The following is a 15,361-nucleotide window of genomic DNA, read 5'->3' as shown; positions in this document are numbered from 1 at the left end:
ATCTCCTTCACATCCACATGGCACGCGGCGATGATCTACACGCCATCAAATACCTCCCGCTCAAACTTAAAGGACCGGCCCGGCATTGGCTTAACAGCTTACCAGCAGACTCAATCGGTTCTTGGGAGGACCTGGAAGCCGCATTCCTCGACAACTTCCAGGGCACTTACGTGCGACCGCCGGATGCCGACGACTTAAGCCACATAATTCAGCAGCCAGAGGAATTGGCCAGACAATTCTGGACACGGTTCCTAACAAAGAAAAACCAGATAGTCGACTGTCCGGACGCAGAGGCCCTAGCAGCCTTCAAACATAACATCCGCGACGAGTGGCTTGCCTGGCACATGGGACAGGAAAAGCCGAAATCCATGGCAGCCCTCACGACACTCATGACCCGCTTTTGCGCGGGAGAAGACAGCTGGCTAGCTTGCAGTAACAACTTATCAAAGAACCCTGGTAATTCGGATACCAAGGACAAAAGTGGCAGGACACGTCGGAATAAGCAAAAACGCCGCGTTAACAGCGACAGTAATGAAGACACGGCAGTCAATGCCGGATTCAAAGGCTATAAATCCGGTCAGCAGAAAAAGCCATTCAAAAAGAATACTCAGGGCCCGTCCAGTTTGGACCGAATACTCGATCGCTTGTGCCAGATACATGGCACCCCCTAAAGGCCAGCCAATCACACTAACAGGGATTGTTGGGTGTTCAAGCAGGCAGGCAAGTTAAGGGCCGAAAACAGAGACAAGGGGCTGCACAGCGACGATGAGGAGCCCAAGACGCCGAACAACAATGGACAGAAGGGCTTTCCCCCACAAGTGCGGACGGTGAACATGATATACGCAATCCACATTCCCAAGCGGGAGCGGAAGCGTGCGCTACGGGACGTATACGCGATGGAGCCAGTCGCCCCAAAGTTCAACCGATGGTCCTCCTGCCCGATCACTTTTGATCGAAGGGACCATCCCACTAGCATCCGTCATGGCGGCTTCGCCGCATTGGTTCTCGACCCAATCATCGACGGATTTCATCTCACAAGAGTCCTCATGGACGGCGGCAGTAGCCTGAACCTGCTTTATCAGGATACAGTGCGGAAAATGGGCATAGATCCCTCAAGGATTAAGCCCACAAGAACGACCTTTAAAGGCGTTATACCAGGTGTAGAAGCCAACTATACAGGCTCAGTAACACTTGACGTGGTCTTCGGATCCCCGGACAATTTCTGAAGCGAAGAGTTAATCTTTGATATAGTCCCGTTTCGCAGTGGCTACCACGCCCTGCTCGGACGAACCGGATTCGCAAAGTTCAATGCGGTGCCGCACTACGCATATCTCAAGCTCAAGATGCCAGGCCCTCGAGGAGTAATTACGGTCAACGGAAACACCGAACGCTCCCTCCGTACGGAGGAGCATATGGCGGCTCTCGCAGCGGAGGTACAAAGTAGCCTTCTCAGGCAATTCTCCAGTCCAGCCATTAAAAAGCCAGACACTGCCAAGCGCGCCCGGAGTAACCCACAGCAGGACTGCCTGGCACACTCTGAGCAAGCGTAGCAATGCGGCCCCAACCCCAGCTTTCGCGACATAGCGAAACCAGTACCTCGCGTACATAACTACGCCCTTGAAATACCATGGGCACAGGGGAAGGGGCACAATAACGGCACACCCAAAATACGGCTTAAAACGTACTAGGGGCTGCCGGATTCTTTTTTTAATTTTTTCTTACTTTCAGGACTCCACACTTCGAACGACCTGTTCGGCAATTCGACTGCCGCACAAACGATGCAAGATCCAGGGAGGCAGACAAGCCATGCCGCATTATGGAACTCCCAGGTGGTCTCTGTTACGAGCGGTATACCTGTTTTAAATACAATTCCGCGGCCTGCCCCTGGTCAGGACATACTGAATAGTCCAATATCTTTTGCTTACCGCACTATTTGTATCGTTCGGCTTTGATAAATAGTCTCTCTATAAACAATGCTTAGCTTCTTGTCTATTTTTTGCATTATCTTCTTTTCACATTTATGTTTATTAAATGACATGATTGCACCCGTACACCATGGTACGGCAAACACGCCAGGGGCTTCAGTACCCCTCATAATGGTGTGAGAAGTCCGTACACTTTCACAAGTGCGGCACCCCGAACTTATAGCACTATATGCATCGGCTCCGATTCATGATTTGGGTCAATAGTTGGGTTTGCCCAGCTCCTATGTTTTGGTGCCTTACGTTCCGCTCTATCGGCTAAGGTAGCACTAGGAGAACCACTGCGATTGTGCCCCGGTTCAGCTGGGTTAAGCACCTTAGTGGAGAAAGCTAAAACTGACTGTCATGATTTGGCGAGAGACCTGTCGCTGTTCGAGAGGTTTTTCGAGTCCCTAAAGGCTTATGCCGCTTCGAGCGAGGAGCTGGCTTTGTCCGGCCAAGGCGTGGATAGCGCCCCGAACTCGGTCTTCCGAACTAGGGGCTTCGCCGAAATTTAAAATTATAGAGTCCTATGGCTAAGTGAGAGTGTTCAAGCATTATAGTCCGATTGCCTGGTTCGTTGTGCTGAGCGCCTCCCTCGAAGGACCCAACTATGGGAAAAAGAGCGCTCAGGTTTATCCCGAACACCCCAGCACTAGTGGCACGGAGGCAGAAGCCGACGACTGGCCATCTCTCAATTTTTGATAAATGGCCGCACAGAAAGTAATATTTTAAATTCAATAAGCATTGCTTAGCGCATATGAACAAGTTTTCAGCGCACAGGATAAACACGAGCGAGTTCATTCAAATATCACATCCTTGGTACGTTCATCCACCACAAGGCGGGCACCTGCAAGAACATCCTTGTAGTAGTTCTCGGGCTTGCGATGCTCTTTCCCCGGCGGCGGCCTGTCCTTCACAAGCTTCTCACCGTCCAGCTTACCCCAGTGCACCTTTGCACGGGCAAGGGCCCGACGGGCACCTTCGATGCAGACGGAGCGCTTGATGACCTCAAGCCTCGGACAGGCCTCCACCAGCCGCCGCACCAGCCCGAAATAGCTCCCAGGCAGGGCCTCTCAGGACCACAGCCGAACTATGAAGCCCTTCATGGCCTGCTCGGCCCCCTTGTGGAGCTCAACCAGCTGTTTCAGCTGGTCGCTCAAGGGCACAGGGTGTCTGGCCTCAGAATACTGAGACCAGAACACCTTCTCCGTCGAGCTACCCTCTTCAGCTCGGTAGAATGTGGCAGCGTCGGATACGCTGCGGGGAAGATCTGCGAATGCCCCTGGAGAGCTCCGGATTCGGGTAAGTAACAGGTAGTTCACTTTTATATTTTTGCTTTGCATAAAGAATGCCTTACCCGCTGCTATCTTCCTCATCTCCTCCAACTCTTGGAGGGCCTTTTGGGCTTCGGCCTTGGCAGACTTGGCAGCCTCTAGGGCCGTTGCAAGCTCGGATGCTTGCGCCTTCGACTCCAGCTCCAAACTCTCATGTTTTTTCATGAGAGCCTGAAGCTCTTGCTGCACCTCGCCGACCTGAGCCCCAAGTCTGTCTCACTCGGTGCGCTCCACGGCCGTTTTCTTTTCGGCCTCAGACAGCACCTGCTTAAGGGTCGCCACCTCAGTCGTGGCCCCTACAATAAGCAATACATTCCTGTTACTCTTTTTTGCAATCAAGCCTTTTTATAGGCACTTTTTCTATAAGGTATTTCTTACCTTCTTCCTCCTCGAGCCGCCGCCTGGCAAGGCCGAGCTCTTGCTCGGTCCGCTGGAGGTCCTGCCTCAGGACACCCACCTCCGCAGTCAGTGCGGCGGTGGATAGCAGCGAAGCCTGCATACGCATATTGACTCTTTTTTGTTAGACTCATGCGATATTTAATAGATCCTCTATTCGGCTTTTCTTTCCGAACGCCAAACAGAGCATCAGGGGCTACTGTCTATGCGGTAATATTTTTACTTACCTCGAAGCCTGTTAGAAGGCTAGCGCAAGCTTCAGTCAGTCCGCTCTTGGCAGACTGAACCTTCTGGATCACCTTACTCATAATAGTACGGCGCCCCTCATCGATGGAGGCATCGTCAAGCACCTCCAGTAGATTGTCCGGCACCTTCGGTTGGACGGAGGCCGCCGGCTCAGAAGGCTTGCTCCTCTTGGAAGGAGTTCGCCTATCGCGGTTCGGAACTGTAGAAGATTCTGGCGCGGTGTCCGGCACAAAGCCGGACCGAGATCCCTGGGGAGCCTTATCCCCTTCACCCCTGGAGTCCGGGAGGTTGCCTTGCGGCTCCTCCGGGACCACCTCCTCCTGCCCCAGAGCTTGTCGCGACGCCACTTCGGCATCGTCTGCAGTGCGGGGGGAGACAGCGGGCGGAACTGAGTTCACGTCCGATGAGTCCAGGGAGCCGCCCGACGATTCGTCGAATTCAGCCCGGGGCGGACTGCATAATTACATTCGACATTAGGGAAAGCTGTGCAACAAAGGAACATCATGAGTTACTCTGATATCCGAACTTACGATTTCGCCGGACGCTTGGCCCTGTTTGGCCACTCCTCTTTGCCCTCTTCGGCGTTGGGGGCATAGTCCGGCGGAGGGGTCTTCCTTTTCCTAGACCCCTCGGCCTCCCCTGTTGGGGCGGCCTTCCTCTTCTCTCCTCCCTCCGCTGGGGGGGGATAGTTTTCTTCTTCCTCCTCCTCGTTTCCACGGGAGGAGGGCGTCTCGGACTCGTCAGATGATGACTCCGACACCACCATGTTGCGGGCACTCTTTCGAGTCCCCATGGTCTTCTTCTTCTTGGCCTTCTTCTCCGGCACCACATAAGGCGCCGGAACCAGTAGCTTCACTAGTAGAGCTGGGGCTGGGTCTTCGGGCAGCGGAGCCGGACAATTAATCGGTCCGGATATCGCTTGCCAAGCCTGTCAAAGGTAAGGGAGTTTAGATCCCGCATAGAGTCAAACTATTAAAAAATCTTAACATCCTATAAAAGGTGAAGATAGCTTACCTCGCTAGCATGACGCTGCGAGCTGTATCCGCGGTCCTCGGAAGCGGATGCGGGAGCCTCGACGCCCTTGAATAGCACCTTCCAGGCATCTTCGTACGTTGTGTCGAAGAGCCTGCTAAGGGTTTGGTGCTGCGCCGGGTCGAACTCCCACAGATTAAAATCCCATTGTTGGCACGAGAGGATCCGGCGGACGAGCATAACCTGGATTACATTAACAAGCCGGATTGGCTTGTTCACCAGGGACTGGATGCATGTTTGCAATCCGGTCACCTCTTTTTCGTCACCCCACGACAGGCCCGTCTCTTTCTAGGACATAAGCCGCGTGGGGGGTCCGGATCGGAACTCGGGGGCTGCGATCCAGTTTGGATCGCGTGGCTCGGTGATGTAAAACCACCCGGATTGCCACCCCTTTAGGGTCTCCACAAAAGATCCCTCGAACCATAGGACGTTGGCTATCTTGCCCTCCATGGCGCCTCCGCACTCCGCCTGGCTGCCGCGCACCACCTTGGGCTTGACGTTGAACGTCTTGAGCCAGAGGCCGAAATGAGGGTGGACGTGGAGGAAAGCCTCGCACACGACGATAAATACCGAGATGTTGAGGATGAAGTTCGGGGCCAGATCGTGGAAATCCAGGCCGTAGTAGAACATGAGCCCCCGGACAAATGGGTGGAGTGGAAAACCCAGTCTGCGGAGGAAGTGGGGAAGAAATACCACCCTCTCATGGGGCCTTGGGGTGGGGAGAAGCTGCCCCTTTTCGGGAAGCCGGTGCGCGATGTCCTTAGACAGGTATCCGGCCTTCCTTAGCTTCTTGACTTGGCCCTCCGTAGTGGAGGAGACCATCCACTTGCCTCCCGCTCCGGACATTGCTGGAGAAGGTTGAGGTAGGAAGTGCGGGCTTGGGCGCTGGAGCTCGAGTGCGCAGGAGATGGATAGGCAAAGGAGGAAGAAGGCGTAGGTAAAAAGGTGGATCCTTATCCCCTTATATGGGCGGATGCGGTTGTGCGTCCCCACCTGCCTAGTAAAACTCGCTTGCCTCCCAAGCGCCGTGATAAGTGGCGCAGTTGGGTAACCCACGTCCGTATTGATGAGAATCCCGTAAAAGGGGGGTACACGATCTCTGCTTTGACAAGACGTGCCAAGGAAACCGCCTCGCAAAACACGCTGAGGTGGAAAAGTAAAAATGATTCGAGTAAAGGACTTGGCCGTAGTGTGATGACGCACTGCGGAATACGTCAGCAGATTTGATTTGTGTTTATATCATTCTCTCTAGGCAATATGTGGAAACTTATTTTGCAGAGCCGGACACTACTCTTGGTGTTTACAATCTTCTATGAAGGACTTGGAGGAGGAACCCGCCTTGCAATGCCGAAGACAATTTGCGCGCCGGACTCGTCGTCATTGAAGCCTGGTTCAGGGGCTACTGAGGGAGTCTTGGATTAGGGGGTGTTCGAGTAGCCGGACTATACCTTCAGCCGGACTCCTGGACTATGAAGATACAAGATTGAAGACTTCGTCCCGTGTCCGGATGGGACTTTCCTTGGTGTGGAAGGCAAGCTTCGCGATGCAGATATTCAGGATCTCCTACCATTGTAACCTACTCTATGTAACCCTAACCCTATCCGGTGTCTATATAAACCAGAGGGTTGTAGTCCGTAGGCAATCAACTCCATATACAACAATCATACCATAGGCTAGCTTCTAGAGTTTAGCCTCCTTGATCTCGTGGTAGATCTACTCTTGTACTACCCATATCATCAATATTAATCAAGCAGGACGTAGGGTTTTACCTCCATCAAGAGCGCCCGAACCTGGGTAAAACATCGTGTTCCCTGCCTCCTGTTACCATCCGGCCTAGACGCACAGTTCGGGACACACTACCCGAGATCCGCTGGTTTTGACACCAACAATGGGTATGTCTACTTAATGAAACACAAGTCTGAGACCTTTGAAAAGTTCAAGGAATTTCAGAGTGAGGTTGAGAATCAACGTGACAAGAAAAGCAAGTTCTTGCGATCAGATCGTGGGGGAGAATACTTGAGTCACAAATTTGGCACAGACTTAAGAAAATGTGGAATAGTTTCACAATTCACGCCGCCTGGAACACCTCAGCGTAATGGTGTGTCCAAACGTCGTAATCACACTCTATTAGATATGGTGCGATCTATGATGTCTCTTACCGATTTACCGCTGTCATTTTGGGGCTATGCTTTAGAGACTGTCGCATTCACTTTAAATAGGGATCCGTCGAAATCCGTTGAGACGACATCGTATGAATTATGGTTTGGGAAGAAACCTAAGCTGTCGTTTCTAAAAGTTTGGGGATGCGATGCTTATGTCAAGAAACTTCAACCTGAAAAGCTCGAACCCAAGTCGGAAAAATGCGTCTTCATAGGATACCCTAAAGAAACTGTTGGGTATACCTTCTACCTCAGATCCGAAGGCAAGATCTTTGTTGCTAAGAATGGGTCCTTTCTAGAGAAAGAGTTTCTCTCGAAAGAAATAAGTGGGAGGAAAGTATAACTTGATGAAGTATTACCTCTTGAACCGGTAAGTGGCGCAGCTCAAGAAAATGTTCCTGAGGTGCCTGCACCGACTAGAGAGGAAGTTAATGATGATGATCATGAAGCTTCAGATCAAGTTACTACTGAACTTCGTAGGTCCACGAGGACACGTTCCGCACCAGAGTGGTACGGCAACCCTGTCTTGGAAATCATGTTGTTAGACAACGGTGAACCTTCGAACTATGAAGAAGAGATGGAGGGCCCGGATTCTGACAAATGGCTGGAAGCCATGAAATCCGAGATAGGATCCATGTATGAAAACGAAGTATGGACTTTGACTGACTTGCCCGATGATCGGCGAGCCATAGAAAATAAATGGATCTTTAAGAAGAAGACAGACGCGGATGGTAATGTGACCATCTATAAAGCTCGGCTTGTCGCTAAGGGTTATTGACAAGTTCAAGGGGTTGACTACGATGAGACTTTCTCACCCGTAGCAAAGCTGAAGTCCGTCCGAATCATGTTAGCAATTGCCGCATTCTATGATTATGAGATATGGCAAATGGACGTCAAAACGGCATTCCTTAATGGTTTCCTTAAGGAAGAATTGTATATGATGCAGCCGGAAGGTTTTGTCGATCCTAAGAATGCTGACAAGGTGTGGTGCAAGCATCTCGGAGTTGGAACATTCGTTTTGATGAGATGATCAAAGCGTTTGGGTTTATGCAGACTTATGGAGAAGCCTGCATTTACAAGAAAGTGAGTGGGAGCTCTGTAGCATTTCTCATATTGTATGTGGATGACATACAGTTGATGGGAAATGATATAGAATTCTTGGAAAGCATAAAGGCCTACTTGAACAAGTGTTTTTCAATGAAGGACCTTGGAGAAGCTGCTTATATATTAGGCATCAAGATCTATAGAGATAGATCGAGACGCCTCATTCGTCTTTCACAGAGTACGTACCTTGACAAGATATTAAAGAAGTTCAAAATGGATCAGTCAAAGAAGGGGTTCTTGCCTGTATTGCAAGGTACGAGATTGAGCACAGCTCAATGCCCGACCACGGCAGAAGATAGAGAAAAGATGAGTGTCGTCCCCTATGCCTCGGCCATAGGGTCTATCATGTATGCTATGCTATGTACCAGACCTGATGTAAACCTTGCCGTAAGTTTGGTAGGAAGGTACCAAAGTAATCCCGGCATGGAACACTGGACAGCGGTCAAGAATATCCTGAAGTACCTGAAAAGGACTAAGGAAATGTTTCTCGTTTATGGAGGTGGCGAAGAGCTCGTCGTAAAGGGTTACGTTGATGCTAGCTTCGACACAGATCTGGATGACTCTAAGTCACAAACCGGATACGTGTATATTTTGCATGGTGGGGCAGTAAGCTGGTGCAGTTGCAAGCAAAGCGTTGTGGCGGGATCTACATGTGAAGCGGAGTACATGGCAGCCTCGAAGGCAGCACAAGAAGCAGTCTGGTGAAGGAGTTCATTACCGACCTAGGAGTCATACCCAATGCGTCTTGGCCGATGACTCTCTTCTATGACAACACTGGAGCTATTACCCTTGCCAAGGAGCCCAAGTTTCACAGGAAGACCAGGCATATCAAGCGTCGCTTCAACTCCATTCGTGGAAGTGTTCAAAATGGAGACATAGAGATTTGTAAAGTACATACGGACCTGAATGTAGCAGATCCGTTGACTAAACCTCTCCCTAGAGCAAAACATGATAACACCAGAACTGCATGGGTGTTCGATTCATCACAATGTAACTAGAATATTGACTCTAGTGCAAGTGGGAGACTGTTGGAAATATGCCCTAGAGGCAATAATAAAATGGTTACTATTATATTTCTTTGTTCATGATAATTGTCTATTGTTCGTGCTATAATTGTGTTATCCGGAAATCATAATACATGTGTGAATACATAGACCACAACATGTCCCTAGTGAGCCTCTAGTTGACTGGCTCGTTGATCAAAAGATAGTCATGGTTTCCTGACTATGGACATTGGATGTCATTGATAACGGGATCACATCATTAGGAGAATGATGTGATGGACAAGACCCAATCCTAATCTTAGCTAAAAGATCGTGTAGTTCGTTTGCTGTAGCTTTTATAAATGTCAAGTATCATTTCCTTAGACCATGAGATTGTGCAACTCCCGGATACCGTAGGAGTGCCTTGGCTGTGCCAAACGTCACAACATAACTGGGTGACTATAAAGGTACATTACAGGTATCTCCGAAAGTGTCTGTTGGGTTGGCACGAATCAAGACTGGGATTTGTCACTCCGTATGTCGGAGAGGTATCTCTAGGCCCACTCGGTAATGCATCATCATAATGAGCTCAATGTGACCAAGTGGTTGATCACGGGATCATGCATTATGGCACGAGTAAAGTGACTTGCCGGTAACGAGACTGAACAAGGTATTGGGATACCGATGATCGAGTCTCGCGCAAGTAACGTACCGATTGACAAAGGGAATTGTATACAGATTGATTGAATCCTCGACATCGTGGTTCATCCGATGAGATCATCGTGGAGCATGTGGGAGCCAACATAGGTATCCAGATCCTGCTGTTGGTTATTGACCGGAGAGTCGTCTCGGTCATGTCTGCATGTCTCCCGAACCCGTAGGGTCTACACACTTAAGGTTCAGTGACGCTAGGGTTGTTAGGAAGACTTGTATGTGATTACCGAATGTTGTTCGGAATCCCGGATGAGATCCCGGACGTCACGAGGAGTTCCGGAATGGTCCGGAGGTAAAGATTTATATATGGGAAGTTGTCATACGGTCGCCGAAAAGGTTCGGGGGCATATCGGTATTGTACCGGGGCCACCGAAGGGGTTCCGGGGGTCCACCGGGAGGGGCCACCTCTTCCAGAGGGCCTTATGGGCTGTATGGAGAAGGGAACCAGCCCAAGTGGGCTGGGGCGCCACACCCCCCTAGGGCCCATGCACCTAGGGTTGGGGGGAAACCCTAAAGGGGGCGCCTCCTTGCTTGGGGGGCAAGCCCCCCTCCCCTTGGCTGCCGCCCCCCTTCTAGATCTCATCTAGAGGGGGCCGGCCCCCTTCCCCCTTCCCCTATAAATAGAGGGGTGAGGGGAGGGCTGCATACAACATCCAAGGCGCAACCCCTCCCCTCCCCTACACCTCTCCTCCTCCGTTAGAGCTTGGCGAAGCCCTGCCGGAGTACTGCAGCTTCACCACCACCACGTTGTCGTGCTGCTGTTGGAGCCCTCTTCCTCAACCTCTCCCTCCTCCTTGCTGGATCAAGGCGCGGGAGACGTCCTCTCTCCGTACATGTATTGAACGCGGAGGTGCTGTCCGTTCGGCGCTAGGATCTTCGGTGATTTGGATCACGACGAGTACGACTCCATCAACCCCATTCTCTTGAACGCTTCCGCTCATGATCTACAAGGGTATGTAGATGCATTCCTCTCTCCCTCGTTGCTAGATGACTCCATAGATTGATCTTGGTGATGCGTAGAAAATTTTAAAATTCTGCTACGTTCCCCAACACTTCCTATATGCGGTATCTACATGCCGTTCCAAGTAAATTTGTATGTGCCAAACTCTAAACCTTCAAATAATCATCATGTTTTGTATGCTCGATTAGCTCATGTATCAACTAGGGCTGTCTGTATCTTCCATGTTAGGTGGGTTATTCTCAAGAGGAGTGGACTCCGCTCCTCACTCACGAGATAAAGGGCTGGTCACCGGGATGCCCAGTCCCATGCTTTATGCAAACTAAATCAAAATAATTGCAAACAAAACTCCCCCTGGGACTCTTGTTAGTTGGAGGCACTCGTTGTTTCGAGCAAGCCATGGATTGATGCTTGTTGGTGGAAGGGGGAGTATAAATTTTACCATTCTGTTTGGGAAACGCCTATAATGTGTGTAGCATGGAAGATATCGCCATCTCTTGGTTGTTATGTTGACAATGAAAGTATACTGCTCAAAATATTATTCATCCCTGTTTCAAAACCGAGCTCTAGCACCTCTACAAATCCCTGCTTCCCTCTGCGAAGGGCCTATCTATTTACTTTTATGCTGAGTCATCATCCTCTTATTAAAAAGCACCAGTTGGAGAGCACTGCAGTCATTTGCATTAATTATTGTTAGTTTACATTGGGTATGACTTGACTGGATCTCTTTTACCATGAATTACAATGTCTAGTCAGTCCTCGGTCTTCAAAGTTGCTCTGCATTTATGTTTTGCGGTCTCAGAAAGGGCTAGCGAGATACCATCTTGTTATATCATATTATGATTGTTTTGAGAAAGTGTTGTCATCCGAGATTTATTATTATTGCTCGCTAGTTGATTATGCCATTGATATGAGTAAACTTGAGACCTAAGCGTTATTGTGAATGTGGTTAGTTATAATCTTTGCTGAAAACTTGAATGCTGGCTTTACATATTTACAACAACAAGAGCAAACAGAGTTTGTAAAAGTTTTTCTTTATCACTTTCAGTTTGTCAACTGAATTGCTTGAGGATAAGCAAATGTTTAAGCTTGGGAGAGTTGATACGTCTCCGTCGTATCTACTTTTCCAAACACTTTTGACCTTGTTTTGGACTCTAACTTGCATGATTTGAATGGAACTAACCCGGACTGACGCTGTTTTCAGCACAATTACCATGGTGTTATTTATGTGCAGAAAAAAAAGTTCTCGGAATGACCTGAAACTTCATGGAACAACTTTTCGGAAAATATAAAAAATCCTTGCAAAAGATGAAGGCCAGGGGGGCCACCACCTGTCCACGAGGGTGGGGGCGCGCCCCCACCTCGTGGGCCCCCTGGAGCTCCTCCGACTCCAACTCCAACTCTATATATTGTGTTTCGGGGAGAAAAAAAATCAGAGAGAAGAAATCATCGCGTTTTACGATACGGAGCCGCCGCCAAGCCCTAAAACCTCTCGGGAGGGCTGATCTGGAGTCCGTGCGGGGCTCCGGAGAGGGGAATCCGTCGCCATCGTCATCATCAACCATCCTCCATCACCAATTTCATGATGCTCACCGCCGAGCGTGAGTAATTCCATCGTAGGCTTGCTGGACGGTGATGGGTTGGATGGGATCTATCATGTAATCGAGTTAGTTTTGTTAGGGTTTGATCCCTAGTATCCACTATGTTCTGAGATTGATATTGCTATGACTTTGCTATGCTTAATGCTTGTCACTAGGGCCCGAGTGCCATGATTTCAGATCTGAACCTATTATGTTTTCATCAATATATGGGAGTTCTAGATCCTATCTTGCAAGTCTATAGTCACCTATTATGTGTTATGATCCGTTAACCCCGAAGTGACAATAATCGGGATACTTACCGGTGATGACCGTAGTTTGAGGAGTTCATGTATTCACTATGTGTTAATGCTTTGTTCCGGTACTCTATTAAAAGGAGGCCTTAATATCCCTTAGTTTTCGTAAGGACCCCGCTGCCACGGGAGGGTAGGACAAAAGATGTCATGCAAGTTCTTGTCCATAAGCATGTATGACTATATTCGGAATACATACCTACATTACATTGATGAACTGGAACTAGTTCTGTGTCACCCTAGGTTATGAATGTTACATGATGAACCGCATCCAGCATAATTCTCCAGCACTGATCCATTGCCTATGAGCTTTCCATATATTGTTCTCCGCTTATTTACTTTTCCGTTGCTATTGCTATCATCAGTACAAAACACCAAAACATTAATTTTACTACTGTTACCTTTTTGCTAGCGTTACCACTACTATCATATTACTTTGCTACTAAACACTTTGCTGCAGATACTAAGTTTCCAGGTGTGGTTGAATTGACAACTCAGCTGCTAATACTTGAGAATATTCTTTGGCCCCCCTTGTGTCGAATCAATAAATTTGGGTTGAATACTCTACCCTCGAAAACTGTTGCGATCCCCTATACTTGTGGGTTACCAGGGCCCCTCCGTGGCACTTCCAACCCTAATTCTTCTATAAATACCCAAATATTCCCCGTAGACCAGAGGGCACACCAAAAATACTTTTCCACCACTGCAAGTTTCTGTCTTCATGAGATCCCATCTGGAGGCCTTTTTCGGTACTCTGTCGGAGGGGGATTCGATCACGGAGGGCTTCTACATCATCCTTGCCGCCCTTCTGATGATGTGTGAATAATTTACCACAGACCTACGGGTCCATAGCTAGTACCTCGATGGCTTCTTCCCTCTCTTTGATATTCAATCCAATGTTCTCCTCGATGTTCTTGGAGATCTATTTGATGTAATCTTCTTTTGCAGTAAGTTTGTTGAGAACCGATGAATTGTGGGATTATGACCAGATTATCTATGAATATTATTTTAGTCTTCTCTAAACTCTTTTATGCATGATTAAGATAGCTTTGTATTTCTCTCCGATCTATGAATTTGGTTTGTGTTTGCACACGAACACGTCACCGTGTATCCTCGACGCCGGGGGTGATGCACCGCAGCTCACGTCGAAGGAGACCCGCCGGAAGCGCGGTACGCAAGCAATCCGGCGGGTGCTTTTGAAGACCCGAAACCCCACGCACCTGGGAGGGACCCCATGAGGGCGCGCGGCGGCTATGGGCTGCCCTAGGTTGACCTGATCGCCCCTAGGGCCTCGAGGTTCGCCGCCCTGCAACAAGAAGAACAGACGAAGAACGAGGAAGAAGAAGAACTAGGGTTAAGGAGAAAAGATAAAAGGTAAAAGGTGGTAGATGATTTGATCGATTGTGTGTTGTTCAATCGACCGTCACCTGTTAGGTATATAAGAGGCGGCTGGACTTCCCGTGCAAGGAAAATTCTTGGATTCACGCCCAAAACCATAGTCAAATTTGAATTGGTTTTGTCTGAACTTTTCAAAACCGTTCGGTTTAAACTGGATGCATCTTCTGGGTCTTTTTTGTGGCAGTAAATGACCTCTGATGAAAATGTGCTCAAAAGCATATTTACTCGTTTCGACGAGACGAACAACTTTAATACTAAAAGTTTTTCGATTCGAGGCCATCTTCAGGGTCGAATCCCTCGCGCAAAACGGACTGTCACTCGCGCTATCCATTAGACAAGGTGTTTTGATGGGGCGAGCCAGTTTTGCCTCGTGACAGAGTCGTATTCAAATGGCTCTAACTTTTGCATACGATCTCAGATTGATATGGGTTTTATATCAAAATCATCCATTTCAATGAGACGAAGACAATTCGTGTAGAAAGTTTTCTCATCTGAGGCCATCTTGGGGGCGTAATTAGCCGAATAGTGTTCTGAATACAAAATCTCAATACTTCGAACACAACTTCGGCCTTAGAGATGAGACCGAATTGCTATGGCCCAAATATCAAAGTTTCTCCTTTTGACGATATGGAACATTCTCGCTATAAGATCTTTTCCATTTGAGGCATTCTTAATTATGAATTCGACCATGCCAAAATATGATGTCAACACATGCCCTCCTGTTTTTCGGCAAAACTTGCATGCCGAAAAATAACTTGCACAATGCTCTTTCTAAGGATGATGTCAACACTTCATCGGCCATTTGTACGTGCTTAGGACGATAAGTATATATCGGCCATTTAGATTAGCAACAAAAGTGAAGCTAATCAAAACATATGATGATTTGGTAATATCCTTTCATGATGTAAGAAATTATGTTGCATCCATGGATTAAAATAAGCCCATTGAGGGTAACCAATCATACCTGATGACGAATTCCATGGCATAGGCATCAACGACATTGTTGAAGAAAATGGATAATGTGTGGACTGAAGATGTTAAAACCTTCGGCTTGGTCCTTCATAGTTTTCACTCTTTTCCTTCTTCACCTTTGCCGCACTCCTTGTAAAGGAAGCTCGCGCATAATTCTTATTTTGAATACTTCCTTTGGGAACCCATGACATGTTTCTCTTTTCAAGTTCT

Source organism: Triticum dicoccoides, chromosome 1A, assembly GCF_002162155.2.
Source record: "Triticum dicoccoides isolate Atlit2015 ecotype Zavitan chromosome 1A, WEW_v2.0, whole genome shotgun sequence".
In the NCBI taxonomy this organism is placed as follows: domain Eukaryota; kingdom Viridiplantae; phylum Streptophyta; class Magnoliopsida; order Poales; family Poaceae; genus Triticum; species Triticum dicoccoides.
Note: the sequence above shows the minus strand (reverse complement) of the source record.